Here is a 15,604-nt window from a genome sequence, read left to right as displayed (position 1 = left end):
TATTTGATTTAATTCTGATCGATTGGTTGAACTTAATTAATTAATGGTGCTCACAAAGATATATCCAGACTAAATCCAACTTCGTATGTAAGAATTGATTGAAAAACAAGAGAATGATAAATAATAAAACTATTTATTGAAAACTGTTGTAAATATTAATATGGACATTATTATATATATAGTAGTAGTTGTAATTAATAGGTGACTACCTTTTATATGTATTGATATTACCTTATATTGGGTGATACCTTTGTATAAGAATTCTAACGATGAATGAGAATTCGAACCTTCCCTCTCATCTCTTTGTCTATTATTCTTACAACACGTTATCAGCAGTGATGCTCTATCCAACGATTATCGATAGGAGACGTTACCGAGATATTCGGTGAAAAGCGGTCGGTCGGCACCGTTCCAATCGAAAAGCTTCGCGCGAGGCCGGCTTCACCACTCCAGCCCATTCCCCGACGAGAGGTCACCGAACCGCCTCGACCTCTCCGCCCTAGGATCAGTCGGCGATCCAAGGCCTCAGCAGTCGCGCCGATTGAACTTTGCGGCCATCACCGATCGAAAATCCAGAGACCTGCCGCGGTGGAGACGTCTCGCGATCCAGCCGTTTGATCAACGATCAGACCAGCGGAAGCTGATCGCGGTGATGAGACGAGCCCAGGGCCATCGTCCACTCCCTAATCCGACGATCGGATCACCTTTGATGGCACCATTAACGAAGGGGTTTGATGAAGGCCAAGGAGGGTCTTGGCAATGGATTGCCGGCCTTCACGCACGCAAGTGCCCCCGGGGAGAGATCATAGTCGCCGCGACCCAATCTCTCCAGAAGACGCCGGAAGTTCTGGAGGGGGCCCGGTGGTTACCACCCATCGATGTGGCCGCCTCGCCGAGGGGGAGACAACCAACGATCGGAATCGCCGGTGGAGTGCTCGCCGGCGTCGAAAATTGGAGCTTGTGTTCAATCATCGGTGAACGGTATTTCGAGTAAATTCTTAATTATTATTGAAGTATATAGCTCTGTCAATATTTGCATTTATGTAAACATATGGTATATGAGGTGTAAATTAATTGCCCAGGTGGTGCTTAATAGTTCACTTTCATACTCATTGTTCTATGAAAACATACACACACCCCAGGCAGACGTTTGGCTTTTAACCTGAAATTTTACTAATGAAATTTCATAAAGCCTTGTCCACCTAAAGAGTAGATGCATCTCATGACAGTAGCTATTTATCAATGATATATGCATTTTAATATTTGTTGCCTAGTTAAATTTGTAGCACCTGTGTGTGCCAGTTTTGCATGAATTTGAGGTATAATCTGGACATTTGATATGCCATGAAAAGTTAAAGTGTATATGATAGTGAGGTTTTTAATGAGGCATGTGTATGATATAGTGTAAATGGGGAAAAGTTGCAAAATAATTGCTTAAGTAGATAAACCCCAAAATCCTGAAAATTATGTCGATTGTGCCCTGAAGGTTTTGGTTGTACTCTTTTTCCCTTAACTAAGTTTTTCCCACAGGGTTTTCTTAAATTAAGGTTTTTAATGAGGCAATCAGTACAATATATGTTCTTACAAATATCATGTACTTTTTTCTTCAACTAGGTTTTTCCCACGAGGTTTTCCTAGTGAAGTTTTTAACGAGACATGAATATATATACATTTATACTATTTTGTCTAGGTTTTTCCCACAGGGTTTTCCTAGCAAATTTTTACAAGGCAGGATCATGTCAAATAATGTCCAAGGGGGAGTGTTGTAAATATTAATATGGACATAATTATATATATAGTAGTAGTTGTAATTAATAGGTGACTACCTTTTATATGTATTGATATTACCTTATATTGGGTGATACCTTTGTATAAGAATTCTAACGATGAATGAGAATTCGAACCTTCCCTCTCATCTCTTTGTCTATTATTCTTACAACAAAAACAAGCTAATCGATCTTGCGAGATTAGGTCAATTGATTTGGTCGATGAATCTAAAGCCTTATTCCAACAGTAAACGGACTATATACAAACACTCCTATGTTTTTTTTAAGGGATATTATTTGGTAAATATGAAAATAATTATTACCATATCATTTATGTTTATAACGAAAAAAAATAAAGTAATTCAAATATGTGAGCCAATAATTTTGTAATAAAATTAATTAAATGACCAATAAATATGAAATGATTAATTAGATTGTTATAATATTACTTTTAATATACACTTCTTAAATAGTTTTAAAATGAAAATAACGGTGTTATAACAGAATTGGAGTAATTGTGTCCAATTCTGTCCCGATAAAATATTATGTACATATGAAATCGACTAATTGGGTATAACAGAATTGGATAATTGTGTCCCGATACAATATGATTTAAACCGAAAAACACTCATAACAAATCTCTATCCCTCTAATTCAATTTTTAATCACTCTAATCGACTAATCAGAGTACATTCAAATGATTTTTGAAGAGTGCTTGCATGCAACTGTTTCACTATTCCAAACATTTTCCTAAATATAATACACCTTTCGTAATATAATTTAGATCCCACAGTGAGATCTGATGGATACCCGGGGTGTGGTACTCGGTCAGTTATGTTCCCAGGCAGACAGGTGTATGTGGTTTAGAAACTTAACAACATAAGGAAGAAAGACCTCAGTACCCTAACCCTCATATGATCCCTGTCTAGCCACCGAGTGATCCAGTTGGGCGAACAGGCTTCAACCTGCCTGAGCATCCGAGTTATAACGGATTCGGCGACCCGCGTGACCACGTGATTAGCTTCCAGGCTAAAATGTAGGTGGCCGGGGCTGTGGACCCGATGATTTGTAGAGTCTTCTTCCCCACCCTGGTTGGCCCAACGTAACGGTGGTTCCTAACTTTAGCCCCGGGGTCGATTGTAAACTTTGAAGACTTGGCCGACCAGTTTTTGGCACATTTCTCTGGCAGTATGAAACCCAAGAAGTACTTCTCGGATCTAGCCCAAGTGCATCAAGACAAAGGAGAAAGCCTGCGCAAGTACATAGCGTGTTGGGAGAAGGAAACTCAGGCAGTCAAGGGCTTAGATGATAATACTGCTTTAACCCTCTTCATCGAATCTTTACATGCTGACGACCATTACAACAAGTTGCGTGATGAGAACCCCAAGGCCTATGCCCAAGCCATCTAGAGGGCCAACCAGCTCGCTGATACTGAGGAGGCAGTTATAATTCTTATTGTAATTATAATTAAAAGGGATTTGATCCAATTATAATTCCCTTAATTAAACTAGGTGGTCCACGATGAATTATGAACCCTTACCTGAACAAGGAACCTTAAACCCATAGGGAATAGGGAAAGCGGGTCTTATTACTCAGACCTTGAATAGGTTTCCCTTAGACATATAAATAGGAGATTAGGAAGCAGATAGAACCCTTACTCTCCCCTCCCTCACACAAAATCACTCACAGGAACCCCAGCCGAGGAAATCCCCCACCAGCTAGCCTAGGAAGATCAATTGGAAGAAAAATCTTAGAGAAGAACCTTAGTAGCCAGGAATATTGGTTAGGGCTAAGAGGTAACCCATGTCTCGACAAAACCTATTTTCCTTGCTATATCTTATTCATTGGCTCCTTTGATATATGATTATGTGTTTGAGTCTTGATAGAGCTTTGCCTAGGGTTTATATTGTGTTTATGTGATAATCTTGATGTTTATGTGATAATCTTGATGTTCTTGATACTATGATTGGTTATGTGAATGATCTTGTGTATTGATTATGTCTAGAGTCCTAGGGTTTATATCGTGAATTTCGTATTATGATATTCTTGGTGAATTTGGGTGGGATTATGCATGATCGGGTGTTGAGTCTAGCCTAGGACTTGTGTTTAAGACTTTGCATATATATTTCTTTATGTTCTTGTGGTTCCGGATGTTCCTGAATCGTTATATGATTTATGTTGGGTCTTGGTATGTTTAGGAATCATGTTTTAGGATGTATTTGGTGTGATTCTTGGTTTAATTCCGTTAATTGAATACGTGGTGTTGTCGTTATATGTTTGAATGTGTTTGGGCATGATTTCGGGTTCCACGAGAGATCTCGGGACCGAAAGTCGCATGTGTATCAGTGGGGGGTAGGTGGGGGGACTGACCACCCGCCACCTATGCGCTGCCCGTGTCACTGTTCTAGCGGGCAGCCGGCGGGCGATTGTCTGCCCACCGGCCACCCGCTGGAATAGTGTATCGCCGCCGGCGGGTGGTCCTCCACCCGCCGCCCACCCGCTGGAAACCCGGCGTGGTTCGTGTTGTTTTTCCCTGTTTGTTGTTTCCCCATGTCCAGTTGTACCCCGTTTGTCGTGTATGAGTCTCGTTCGGTGTTTTAGGCATCGTTCTTGTAACACCCTCGATTTTTACCACATTTTTAAAACTTAAATGCACAGGAAAACATCTAATCATCAAGGCATAAAGCAACGGAAGCTATATAAAATTGGGACATGTTATGCCACACCTATCTCAGACATAGGTGCATAGGCGGGAAAATCTATCAATTCAACCAAATCATAAAGTGTCAAGGCACACAGGCCGTTAACTAGGCTCACAGGCCAACAAAACATAACGTCTACACATGACAGCTTATCTATCTAGCGATCCACGTCTAGCGCTCTCAGACATCTACTAAAAACCTGTAAAAAAAGGGAAATAACATGGGGATAACACCCGGTCAGCGAATCTTGCTGGTAACCCATCAATACGCGTTAAATAGCATATATAGATAAGTATAAATCAAAACCATTTCAAAACAGAATACAGTATATAGCATTTCAAAACCATAGAGAGAAGTCAACTTCAAAGACTCATCAAACACTCTCAAAGAAATGAGAATTACCATCCTCACAACAACGACAAGACATCAAACATGAAAGACAAACAACTCAGGATGCATTCTACTGATCACAAAGTAGAATACATCAAGACATGCTCATAAGCAAGGAATTCACATTCACACAGTGTCCCCTACATGCCACAGTGACAACTACATGTCACAAGTATCATATTTCCAACCTTATGCCTTGTTCCAACCTTATGGCTACCCCCGTCCTTATTTCAGTTCCAACCATTACCTCCAAGTAACCCCTGTACTTCTGAGTCCAACCTTATGCCTACGGGGACCGTCGTCCCCCCACCTACATCTACCCACATTCCACCTACATTTCAGCACACGAGGGTACTATTCATTTCGCACAACCACCTACATGTGAGCAAAGCTCAAGTAACAACCACCCACATTCAAATCATAGTCACACAAGGTCATCATCATTACCAAGAAGACTAAGGCTCAACAATAGCCTCAATCAAGTGTCAACAAAAGGGGTACAACGATTTGCATACGTTCACATCATAGGAGTCAATCTAAAGATCACAATCAAGATATGAGACCAAACTCAACAACAAGGGATTACCATCCAACACCAAATGATTGTCAACACAGGTTGCCAATCCCAATAAGAAGGAACAAACCACACATACTAGCATTTCAACACCAAACTAGCATGCTTAACAAACGGGTAAACCAAAAGTAGTTCCAAAGAACATTCAAGACTCACAATAGCTCAACGAATCACAAGGTTGGACCCTTAGCACGATTCAAGACACCAAATCCTACATGGATTCCTATCATACCATTCTAGACATACGAAACATCAAGAAGACTCACAAATAGCCCAATAAAATAACATCGGGAGGTCAAAACATCAATACTGAGACAAAAGAATCACGGGGAACAAATCCCCGCCATCATCCAACAACGTTCCCCGTAGGGTACATACCCTCAGCACACCGGTTCCCCGCGGGTGGGGCGATGGGTAGGCCACTGCCCGCCGTTCTGCCCGCGGGGTACATGCTCTGTACACCAAAAATCCCTTCAGGAATTTTCATCTCCAAGGTCAAGTTCAAGTCCAAAACACCCAAAATCTCACACACAACAACAATATGACTTGAACCCAAGAAATAGCCAAGCAATGACATTCAAGAACCCTAAGAACAAGCTCTAAACATGCATCACCACAAGATAATGCATCAAATCTCACAAATCAACACAAGAATCACAAGTAGAAGCCAAGAATCATCATATAAGTAAGAAAATAGGTTTTGTAAATCATGGGTTACCTTTGTAGCCTAATAACTTCCTATTTTCACCCTTAGAAAGCCTTTCCTAGAGCTCCTCTTCCACACCAACTTCATACACAAACGAAAACACAACAAAGATCCTATCCTTAGAAAAAGACACGTAAAAGAAGGTTAAAAACACCAAAAGACCAAGGATCTTACCCTCTCCTATGCTCAAGATGAAGAAAGTAGGAATCTTGAGAGACAAACTTTCAAGACTTGGATGCTTAAATTCTAGCTTGGAGAATAAGCTAAACCATTTTAGAGAGAGGCTAGAGGTTTTTGTGTTTAGATTGAAGGGTGAATGAAATGAAAGAATATTGCTAAGTTAGCTTGAATCACAAACCTTAGGTAGAAAGACACTCCTACCCTTACTAATGTTGGAAAGACAAGGGAACAAGGGCACAACTCAAGAAGCACAAGGTACAACCCTTTGACTTAAGTGACTAGTCAAAATCTAGTCACTCGACTATTAAATTTCAGGATTTTTAGAAATAGATTAGCCAAGATACCTGGATTAATTCTTTAATTAATCATTGATTAGTGTTTGGATTTATGGGGTGTCACAGTTCTAGGATTTTATGTGTAATACATGTCGTTGTTGTTGTGTCTTGCTTGTTATGTGTTTATGTGTTGAATGATGATGAGTATCGTGGTCATTGCGCAATGGCTGGTGTGAATGATGATGATGATGATGAGATAGTGATTGGCGGAAAAGAATTGTTGGCGGTTGGCACCACTTGTGCCCGGTCATTGTACTAAAGGTACAGCGCATAGCGGTAACTGTGCTAAAGGCACACACCCACCTTAGACTTGCTTGCCGTTGAGCATGGGTCAGGTTATAAGTGCTGCGGTGTCATGTTAGAGTTATATGCGTTAACCCCTTGGTAGTGGCACTAGAGGTGCGGATCATTGAATGGCACTGCGGCACCATCTTGATATGTTGGTGGTTGATAGGCGGTTTGTCGGTGGGAGCATGTAGTTACCCAGAGGCATAAGGGGTGGTGGTATAAGGGTGGCCTGGAGGTATAGGTTGGAACTGATATAAGGACGGAGGGGAGCTACAAGGTTGGAACTTGGCATAAGGTTGGAGGATGAATTGTGTGCTTTGATGACTACTTGCTAATTGATTGTGTTGAATGCCTTAGTTGCCTCGACTTGTTATTTGTATGTTTATTATCTGCCTGTCGTGTCTTGTATTGCGTACTTAGGATGCCTGTTAGTTCTTATGATTATTCTATGATGTGGAGTCTGTTATTATGTCTTGAGTCTTGATCTTGGATTTAAACTAGAGTCTCGTAAGTATATATGTATTCCAGTTTCAAAATGAGTTTCTTATATCTACCTATATTGTACTTAACGCGTTGGAGTGGGTTACCAGCATTATTCGCTGACGGTTGTTACACCGAATGTTTTTCAGGGACCGCGAGTAGCTTCGGAGCGCGCTAGTTGGATTCGTGGACTTAGTTTAGATAGTACTAGCCTTGATGAGATGGCCTGTGTGCCTTGATTTATATTTGGATAATAGCTATGATTTATGCTTGATAGTTAGTTTCGCCTGTGCATTTGAGTTCTCTAGCTCAGTTGTGGCATAGCACCCCGACTACTGTGTATTAGTTTATGCTCCGTTTGGAAATTAATAATAGATTAGCCTTTATTTTATAGGTTTTAAATATCTCAAAATTTAGGGGTGTTACAGTTGGTATCAGAGCCTAAGTTCGACCCTAGGATGAGATCCTTGAGACAAGACTTTAGGACATTAAGCTTGAACTCTAGATATTTGAGTACATAGGATCTAGGAAACTTAGGGCACGCGGTGAGGTAGTGAGTTTTATTACCATCTTATGCTTAACTCCCCTTTAACCTGTATCTACAAATATATACTCTGTGCTTAACATAGGAAATTCTTCCAAATAAGGACGCAAATCTCTAACTCACACCCACACTCGGTATTAATAGACAACCGCGATGGCACCATCAGGAGATCAACCAGAACACCACACGCATGATCTCCTGACCCAGAACCTGCAGCGATTAACCCAGATCATTAAAACACTGAACCACGCCTTAGCAACCAATAATAACCTAACCCCAATAGGTGGAGACCACGACTTAGTACGCCGAATTAGGGAATACAACCCCCCTTCGTTCGCCGGCGAAGAGGACCCTGAAGCACTCGAGGAATGGGTTCGGACTTTCAATAAGATCTTCGAAATGAGGGATTGTCTAGGGGAACGACAAGCCAATATTCCCTCATTCTACCTCCGGCATGAGGCCGACATGTGGTGGGCACAGATAGAACCAGGCATGAGCTGGCTGGCCTTGCAAACCAAACTGAGAGAACGTTTCCATCCCCAACGCATACGTACAGCTAAAAGCGAAGAGCTCCTACGCCTGAGACAAGGAAACACCACATTAGAGGAATGCCATAAGAAGTTCCTAGAGCTGACCCGCTTCACCAGCGAGTTGGTCCCTACCGAAGCCTTCAGAGTGGAAAGGTTCGTTGCCGGGCTCAACTTCGAAAGCCAAAAGGCTTTGACCCCACACAAACCAAAGACACTCGAGGAAGCCTACGCTAAGGCAGCCAAACTCCAACAAGTACCACGCAACCCACGGGGGACACACGAGGGACACGAAAGGAAAGTCGATGGAAGCCACGCAACCCCTCCACAGAAATTAAAGGTTGCCAGGGCCACCCTGCCCCAAGACCGGGAAAAGACAATGGCGCAAGTCCCAGAGGAGGGGGCAAAAATCACCCAGGGAAGGATCCTTTCCATGAGTAGAGCCCGAATCGGAGACAGTGACGAAGTCACTGGAACCTTCATCGTGCACACCAGTCCTGCCATCGTACTATTTGATACAGGAGCCACCAATTCATTCATAGCGGCAGAATTCGCCACAAGGCTCGGTTTAACCACGAGCACAGGGGTACAACTAAGATTCAAAGTGGCATCGGGCGAAGTATTGAAGTGTGATCACATGTACAAGGATATAATGATCACCATCGGTGGAATAGATTTCCCTAGCAACCTAATCGAGTTCAAGTTGGACGGAATACAGGCAATCTTGGGGATGGACTGCTGGGGAAATTCAATGCACAAATCCTATGCGGCGAACAAAAAGTTATCTAGAGGGGACCAAACGGGAAACGGGTGTCTTACCGCGGATCCCCCAAGAATTCAGAAATCAAACTAGTAAACATGATGAAAATGAAGAAGTACTTAACAAGAGGGCACGAAGCCTTTCTGTGCTCAGTTGAAGATTTGGATGCCAAAAATAACGAACCATAGATAATTCCGGTAGTGGACGAATTCACAGACGTTTTCCCAAATGAGATCCCCGGGGTACCTCCGCCCAGGGAAGTGGAATTCACCGTAGACTTGGTGCTAGGCGTTGCCCCTATCTCAAAACCACCCTATAGGCTGGCACCAAAGGAAATGCAAGAACTGAAAGCACAACTACAGGACTTGTTAGATAAAGGGTACATACACCCCAGCACCTCACCATGGGGAGCACCGGTACTGTTTGTCAAAAAGAAAGATGGAAGCATGCGATTATGCATTGATTACAGGGAATTAAATCAGGTTACCATAAAGAACAAGTATCCCCTCCCTCGGATAGACGACTTGTTCGACCAACTCAAGGGAGCAGGGGTGTTCTCGAAAATCGATTTGAGATTCGGATACCATCAAATAAAAGTGGTCGACCCAGACATTCCAAAGACAGCCTTCCGAACCCGCTATGGCTACTATGAGTTCACAGTGATGCCATTCGGGCTAACCAATGTGCCCGCAGTATTCATGGATCTCATGAGCCCTGTATTTCGACCCTACCTGGATGACTTCGTGATTGTATTTATCGACGACATCCTGGTCTACTCACAAGACAAGGAGGAACATGAGAAGAACCTTCGCACAACCTTATAAACCCTGAGGGAAAATCAGCTATACGCCAAACTCTCCAAGTGCGAATTATGGAAGGACAGCGTGGCATTTCTGGGCCACGTGATAACCAAGGAGGGGACAAGGTAGATCCAACCAATGTAACACCCCCTAATTTCCATGCTACATTAAACCTTAAACATGCAGATAACTAGCCAAAACATCATACACAGCGGAAGACTAAACAAGGATTATATAAATAGGAAATAAAGGGTGCTATGCAACGCCCACCCAAAGGTGAACGCACAGGCGAAACATCTGCATAATCCACAATCTAAATTCGTTCAGAACAGGAGTACTAATGTCTAACATAGGCACACAGGCCACAACATCTCTAAACAAAGGGATCTAAGCTAACAGGTTCTAGACCGCGCTCTCGTCTACTCATCACCTGAAAGAAACACATAAAATAAGGGACGACGCCCGGTCAGCGAATGATGCTGGTAATCCACCAATACATGTGAAATATCATATGTAGATAGTTAATATATATACAAAATCATTTGCGAAACGGGATATAGTATATATCAATTTCAAAAGCCAAGATAGAGATCAATACAAGACTCAATGCACTCTCAAAAGATAAGGGAACACATCCCAATACGACAAGAAGCAATAACGACTCACAAGAACGGCTCAAGGTATAATCTACCATCACACAGTAGATTAACACCCGACATGCATAACACAAGAGAATAGGGACACACCCATTGGCAACACATGCCTTTGTGACATCACACGTCACAGAATAGAGAAATACACAACAACGGCTACACAAGCCTTCGTGACATCACCCATCATGAATTGATATGCCTTCCTTATGCCCGGTTCCAACTTTATGGCTACCCCTAACCTTATAGCTAGTTCCAACCATTACCTCCAGGACCCCTGTACAGCCAAGTCCAACCTTATCCCTCCGAGGACCGTCGTCCCCATCCGCCGACAACCGCCAACAATTCCACCAATTCATAGTACACGAGGGTACCGATCACACACTTTGGCAACACATGCCTCCCAAGAAATACGTGAACCCAACACACATGTCACAAACTCCATATCCACGTCATGGCCACCACGAGGACCACTGCCGTACCTTGGTGACTAATTTCCCATACCATTAATCGTGCAATCCAGGTACAGCCACACACACAACACCATCATAGGAATCAATCAATGGATCACAACGAAGATATGAAACCATACTCAATCAAGGAAAGGATCACAATTCGACAACAACGATGATTAACACAAGTCATCATCCACAATAGGAAAGGACAAACAACACACACGCTGGCATTTAAACACCAAACTAGCATGCTCATCAAACGGGTAAACCAAACATAGTTCTGAAGAATACACAAGACTCATCACTGTTCAACGAATCACAATGTTGAACACTTAGCACGATTCAAGACACCAAAACCTACATGGATTCCTACCATATAGTTCTAGACATACGAAACATCAAGAAGACGCTCAAATAGTTCCACAAAAGAACATCGGGAAGTCAAAAGACCAAATACCTAGTCAAAAGAATCACGAGGAACAAATCCCCGCCCAAGCCACATATGTACCCCGCGGGTGGACCCACGGGTAGACCCCCACCCGTGGTTCCACCCGCGGGTACACACCCACAAGCCACCTTGTACCCCGCGGGTGGGGCGGCGGGTAGGCCACTGCCCGCCGTTCCGCCCGCGTGTACATACATGTACACCAAATTATCCCTTCGGGGATTTTCAACACCAAGCTCAAATTCAAGTCCAAAACATGCCAAATCTCACCAAATACAACAAATTGACTTGAATCAAAGGAATAACCAAACAATGGCACACATGAACCCTAAACTCAAGCTCTAGATATGCATTTTCACAAGACAATGCATAAACACTCACATTTCATAGCAAAACACATGTAGAATCCAAGAAATCATCATATAGGTAAGCAAAATAGATTTTGTAGAGCATGGGTTACCTCTTGAACAATTATCCTTCACTTACAACACTCCACAAGGCTCCCAACAATGTTCCCTTTCCACACCCACTTCAAGAACACACCAAAATAACATAAAGATTTCACCTTTATTAAAAGATACCTTAGAAAACACTAAAAACACAAGAGGAGCTTAGATCTTACCTTCCAATATGCTCAAAAGTATGAAAGGTAGAATCTTGAAAGCAAACTTGAAAGATCTTGGTAGCCCTAGGTGTGGCTTGGAGAGAAAGCTAACTAGCTTTTAGAGAGAAGAGAGAGAGCTTATGATTTTTCTCTTGGAGAGTGTTTGAAGAAATGAAATGTGTCTTCCTAGGTTAGCTTGAAAGATTATTATCAAGGAAATGTCTCATTTACCCTTACTAAGATGATATGTGTAAGGGAACAACTCACAAAGCTTTAGGTACAACTTTTGACTTTGGGTTGACTAGTGATGAGCATATTTTATACCTTAATTTAAATAAGATTTTATAGACTAGTTTTATTATTTATATTTTATATTTTATCAATTTAGTATATTTTGTTATATTAGGATTAAATAACTTAGTTAATAAATTTAAAGTGTAATTAAGTTTATTAGTTATTGAATTAAATTATAAGGTGAATGGGTCCCACATGTTTTAAGTAATCTTAATTACACTTTATTTCTTTTCTTTTGTTTGCCGTACGTAATATTTAATACTTTTTATTATGTTCTTATTTGTTTTGTTTACAAACATAAGCAGCGAATCCAAGGCCCTAATAGTTTCAGAGCAACGAAAGAGAAGGCGAGGTCGAAGGCGCGCATGAAGGTTTCGGTCAGCGACGCTTCGAGCGATTCATTCGCGGAAGATTTCTGGAGGAAATTAAACAAAACTTTTTGAAGATGAAATTGAAGAGAAAGATGCGGTAAGAGCATAAATTTTAGGAAAGATTGTTGATTTGGAACCCTATAAAAGGAGAGTCATTCTGATGTATTTTGAGTAGATTGTTCCTTCTAAATTCTTAATATTCTAGAATAGTTATTCTATGTCTGACTAATTTTCTTAATCTGATTCAAGGGATTGAAGTTTGAGTTGTGAATTTAGGGAGGCTCTATTTCAATTAATTTGTTGGATTCATGTACTTCCTAAGCTTTTAGAGTTAATTTTTCAGGAAGATTAATAATGAATTAAATTGACAACTTACTTTGTTATTGTTTTCGTATTGCTATCTTATGAGTTTATGATCCGTAATTGTCATAGATGATTAGACCGAGTAGTTTGTATTAATTATTTTGCTGAGATTAGTACATAAAGGTTAGGAGGACTAAGTTGCATGTTGTAGCTATCTCAATATGTAATTTAGGCTTAGTTATTTTCCATTTAAGTGTAATGATGTTATTGGGTGAATATGGAACGCTATCGTCCCCAGTTCATTCAATAGCAGTTGTTGGTTCGAATGCTTAGTTTGAATCAATTAAATCAGGGAGATCAAATACTAGTTATGGCTATCCTAATTAGTCTTTGGCTAAGTACTTGATTCTGAATTTTACTTGTAAGAGCCAGTGATCTAAGTCACATCTTTAACGTTCATTTTCCCTTGAATCAGAATTCAACATCTCTGAACTCGTTATTAATTGTTGTCTATTTTATTTATTCGTCTCAAATCCCCCAATTTTCCCTACTTTGAGTCATTTTATTTTAATTAAAGAAACGAAATTCATTAGTTCTCTTGGGATTCGACCTGGTCTTGCCACTACTACAAATTAGTGGAGTGAGCCAATATTAAATTTGTAGGGCTTCGACAACCCTGCCAAATTTTGGCGCCGTTGCCGGGGAACTAATATCGTTTCTTGAATTTGTTATTTTTTTTTTCTTTCTTTCTTTGTGATTGTTTCTGTTGTCCTTAGTGTTGCATGACTCGTTCCTCTCATTCAGGAGAATTACAATATATCCCTGAGATTGAGAAAGTCGCAAGGCAACTAAGGAAAGAAACAAAGCAAAGAAATAGCTCCTCGAGTTCTGAAGAGGTAAATTCAACCTGTGATCCAGTAAACGAGGAGGTTGTAAGTAAAATGGCTGAACCAAATAATAGAACACTTAGGGAGTTAGCTGCACCGGATCTAAACTAACAACCTCTATGCATAACAATACCAAATCTTGAGGTTGATTTTGCTTTAAAATCTGGTTTGATTCATTTACTCCCTATTTTTCGAGGTTTGGCTGGTGAAGACCCACATAAACACTTGAAAGAGTTTCAAGTAGTTTGTGCAGGTATGAAACCACGTGGGGGTGACTGATGAGCATATAAGTCTTGGAGCATTGACATTTTCATTAAAAGATAAAGCAAAAGATTGGCTCTATAATCTTTCCCCTAATTCAGTTTACACGTGGAATGATGTGAAAAAATTATTTCTAGAAAAATTCTTTCCTGCATCTAGGGCAACTAATATTAGGAAGGAAATATATGGGATAAGACAATGTACAGGTGAAACATTGTACGAGTATTGGGAAAGATTCAAGGAGTTGTGTTCTAGCTGTCCACACCATCAAATCTCAGACCAACACCTGATACAATACTTTTATGAAGGGATGTTACCTACGGATAGAAGTATGGTAGATGCAGCTAGTGGTGGTTCTTTGGCTGACAAGACACCCACGGATGCTAGACAATTAATATCAACCATGGCAGAAAATTCTCAACAATATGAGACACGTGCGGATGGATCTATTCGTAGAGTTAACGAGGTAAGTACTTCTCAACTTGAAAATAAAATTTCAGATTTGACTACTCTTGTGCGTCAAATGGCTGTAGGACAAATGCAATCTACGGGAGCATGTGGAATATGTTCATTTGTCGGGCATCCCACAGACATGTGCCCAACATTGCAAAATCCAAATCAAGAGTTGAATGCAATAGGGGGATTTCCTGGTCAACCCAACCGAAAATATGATCCCTTTTCAAACCAGTATAATCCCAGATGGAGAGATCATCCAAACTTGAGCTATGGAAATCAAGGTGCGCAACCAAGGTTTCAAAATCAGAATTTTAGACAATTCCAGACACCTCAGCAATCTCAACCCCAAACTTCAAATTCAGGTATGTCTTTAGATGAAATTGTTAAGGCACTTGCTAATAACACTCAACAGTTTCAACAAGAAACAAGAGCTGGTATTCAACAATTGGGCAATCAAATTTCCCAATTAGCCACATCTGTTAGCAAGTTGGAAGCCCAAGCTTCGGGGAAACTACCATCACAAACGGAGGTGAACCCTAAAGAAAATGTGAATGCAATCACATTGAGAAGTGGTAAGCAACTTCAGCCTGAATCCCCATTACCAATGGAAGATGAAAAAGAAGAAAAATCAAAGGAGGAAAGTGAGTCTACGGCTAATGAAAAATCCAAGGTAAGTTCTGAATCTTCTTTTGGTCAATATGATTCATCTCTACCCCCTTTTCCTTCAAGGTTAGCAAAATCAAAAGAAGAAGAACATGAAAATCAGATTTTGGAAACCTTTAGAAAGGTAGAAATCAACATCCCTTTACTAGAAGCCATAAAGCAA

This window comes from Ipomoea nil, unplaced genomic scaffold (assembly GCF_001879475.1).
Source record: "Ipomoea nil cultivar Tokyo-kokei standard unplaced genomic scaffold, Asagao_1.1 scaffold2694, whole genome shotgun sequence".
NCBI lineage: Eukaryota > Viridiplantae > Streptophyta > Magnoliopsida > Solanales > Convolvulaceae > Ipomoea > Ipomoea nil.
Note: the sequence above shows the minus strand (reverse complement) of the source record.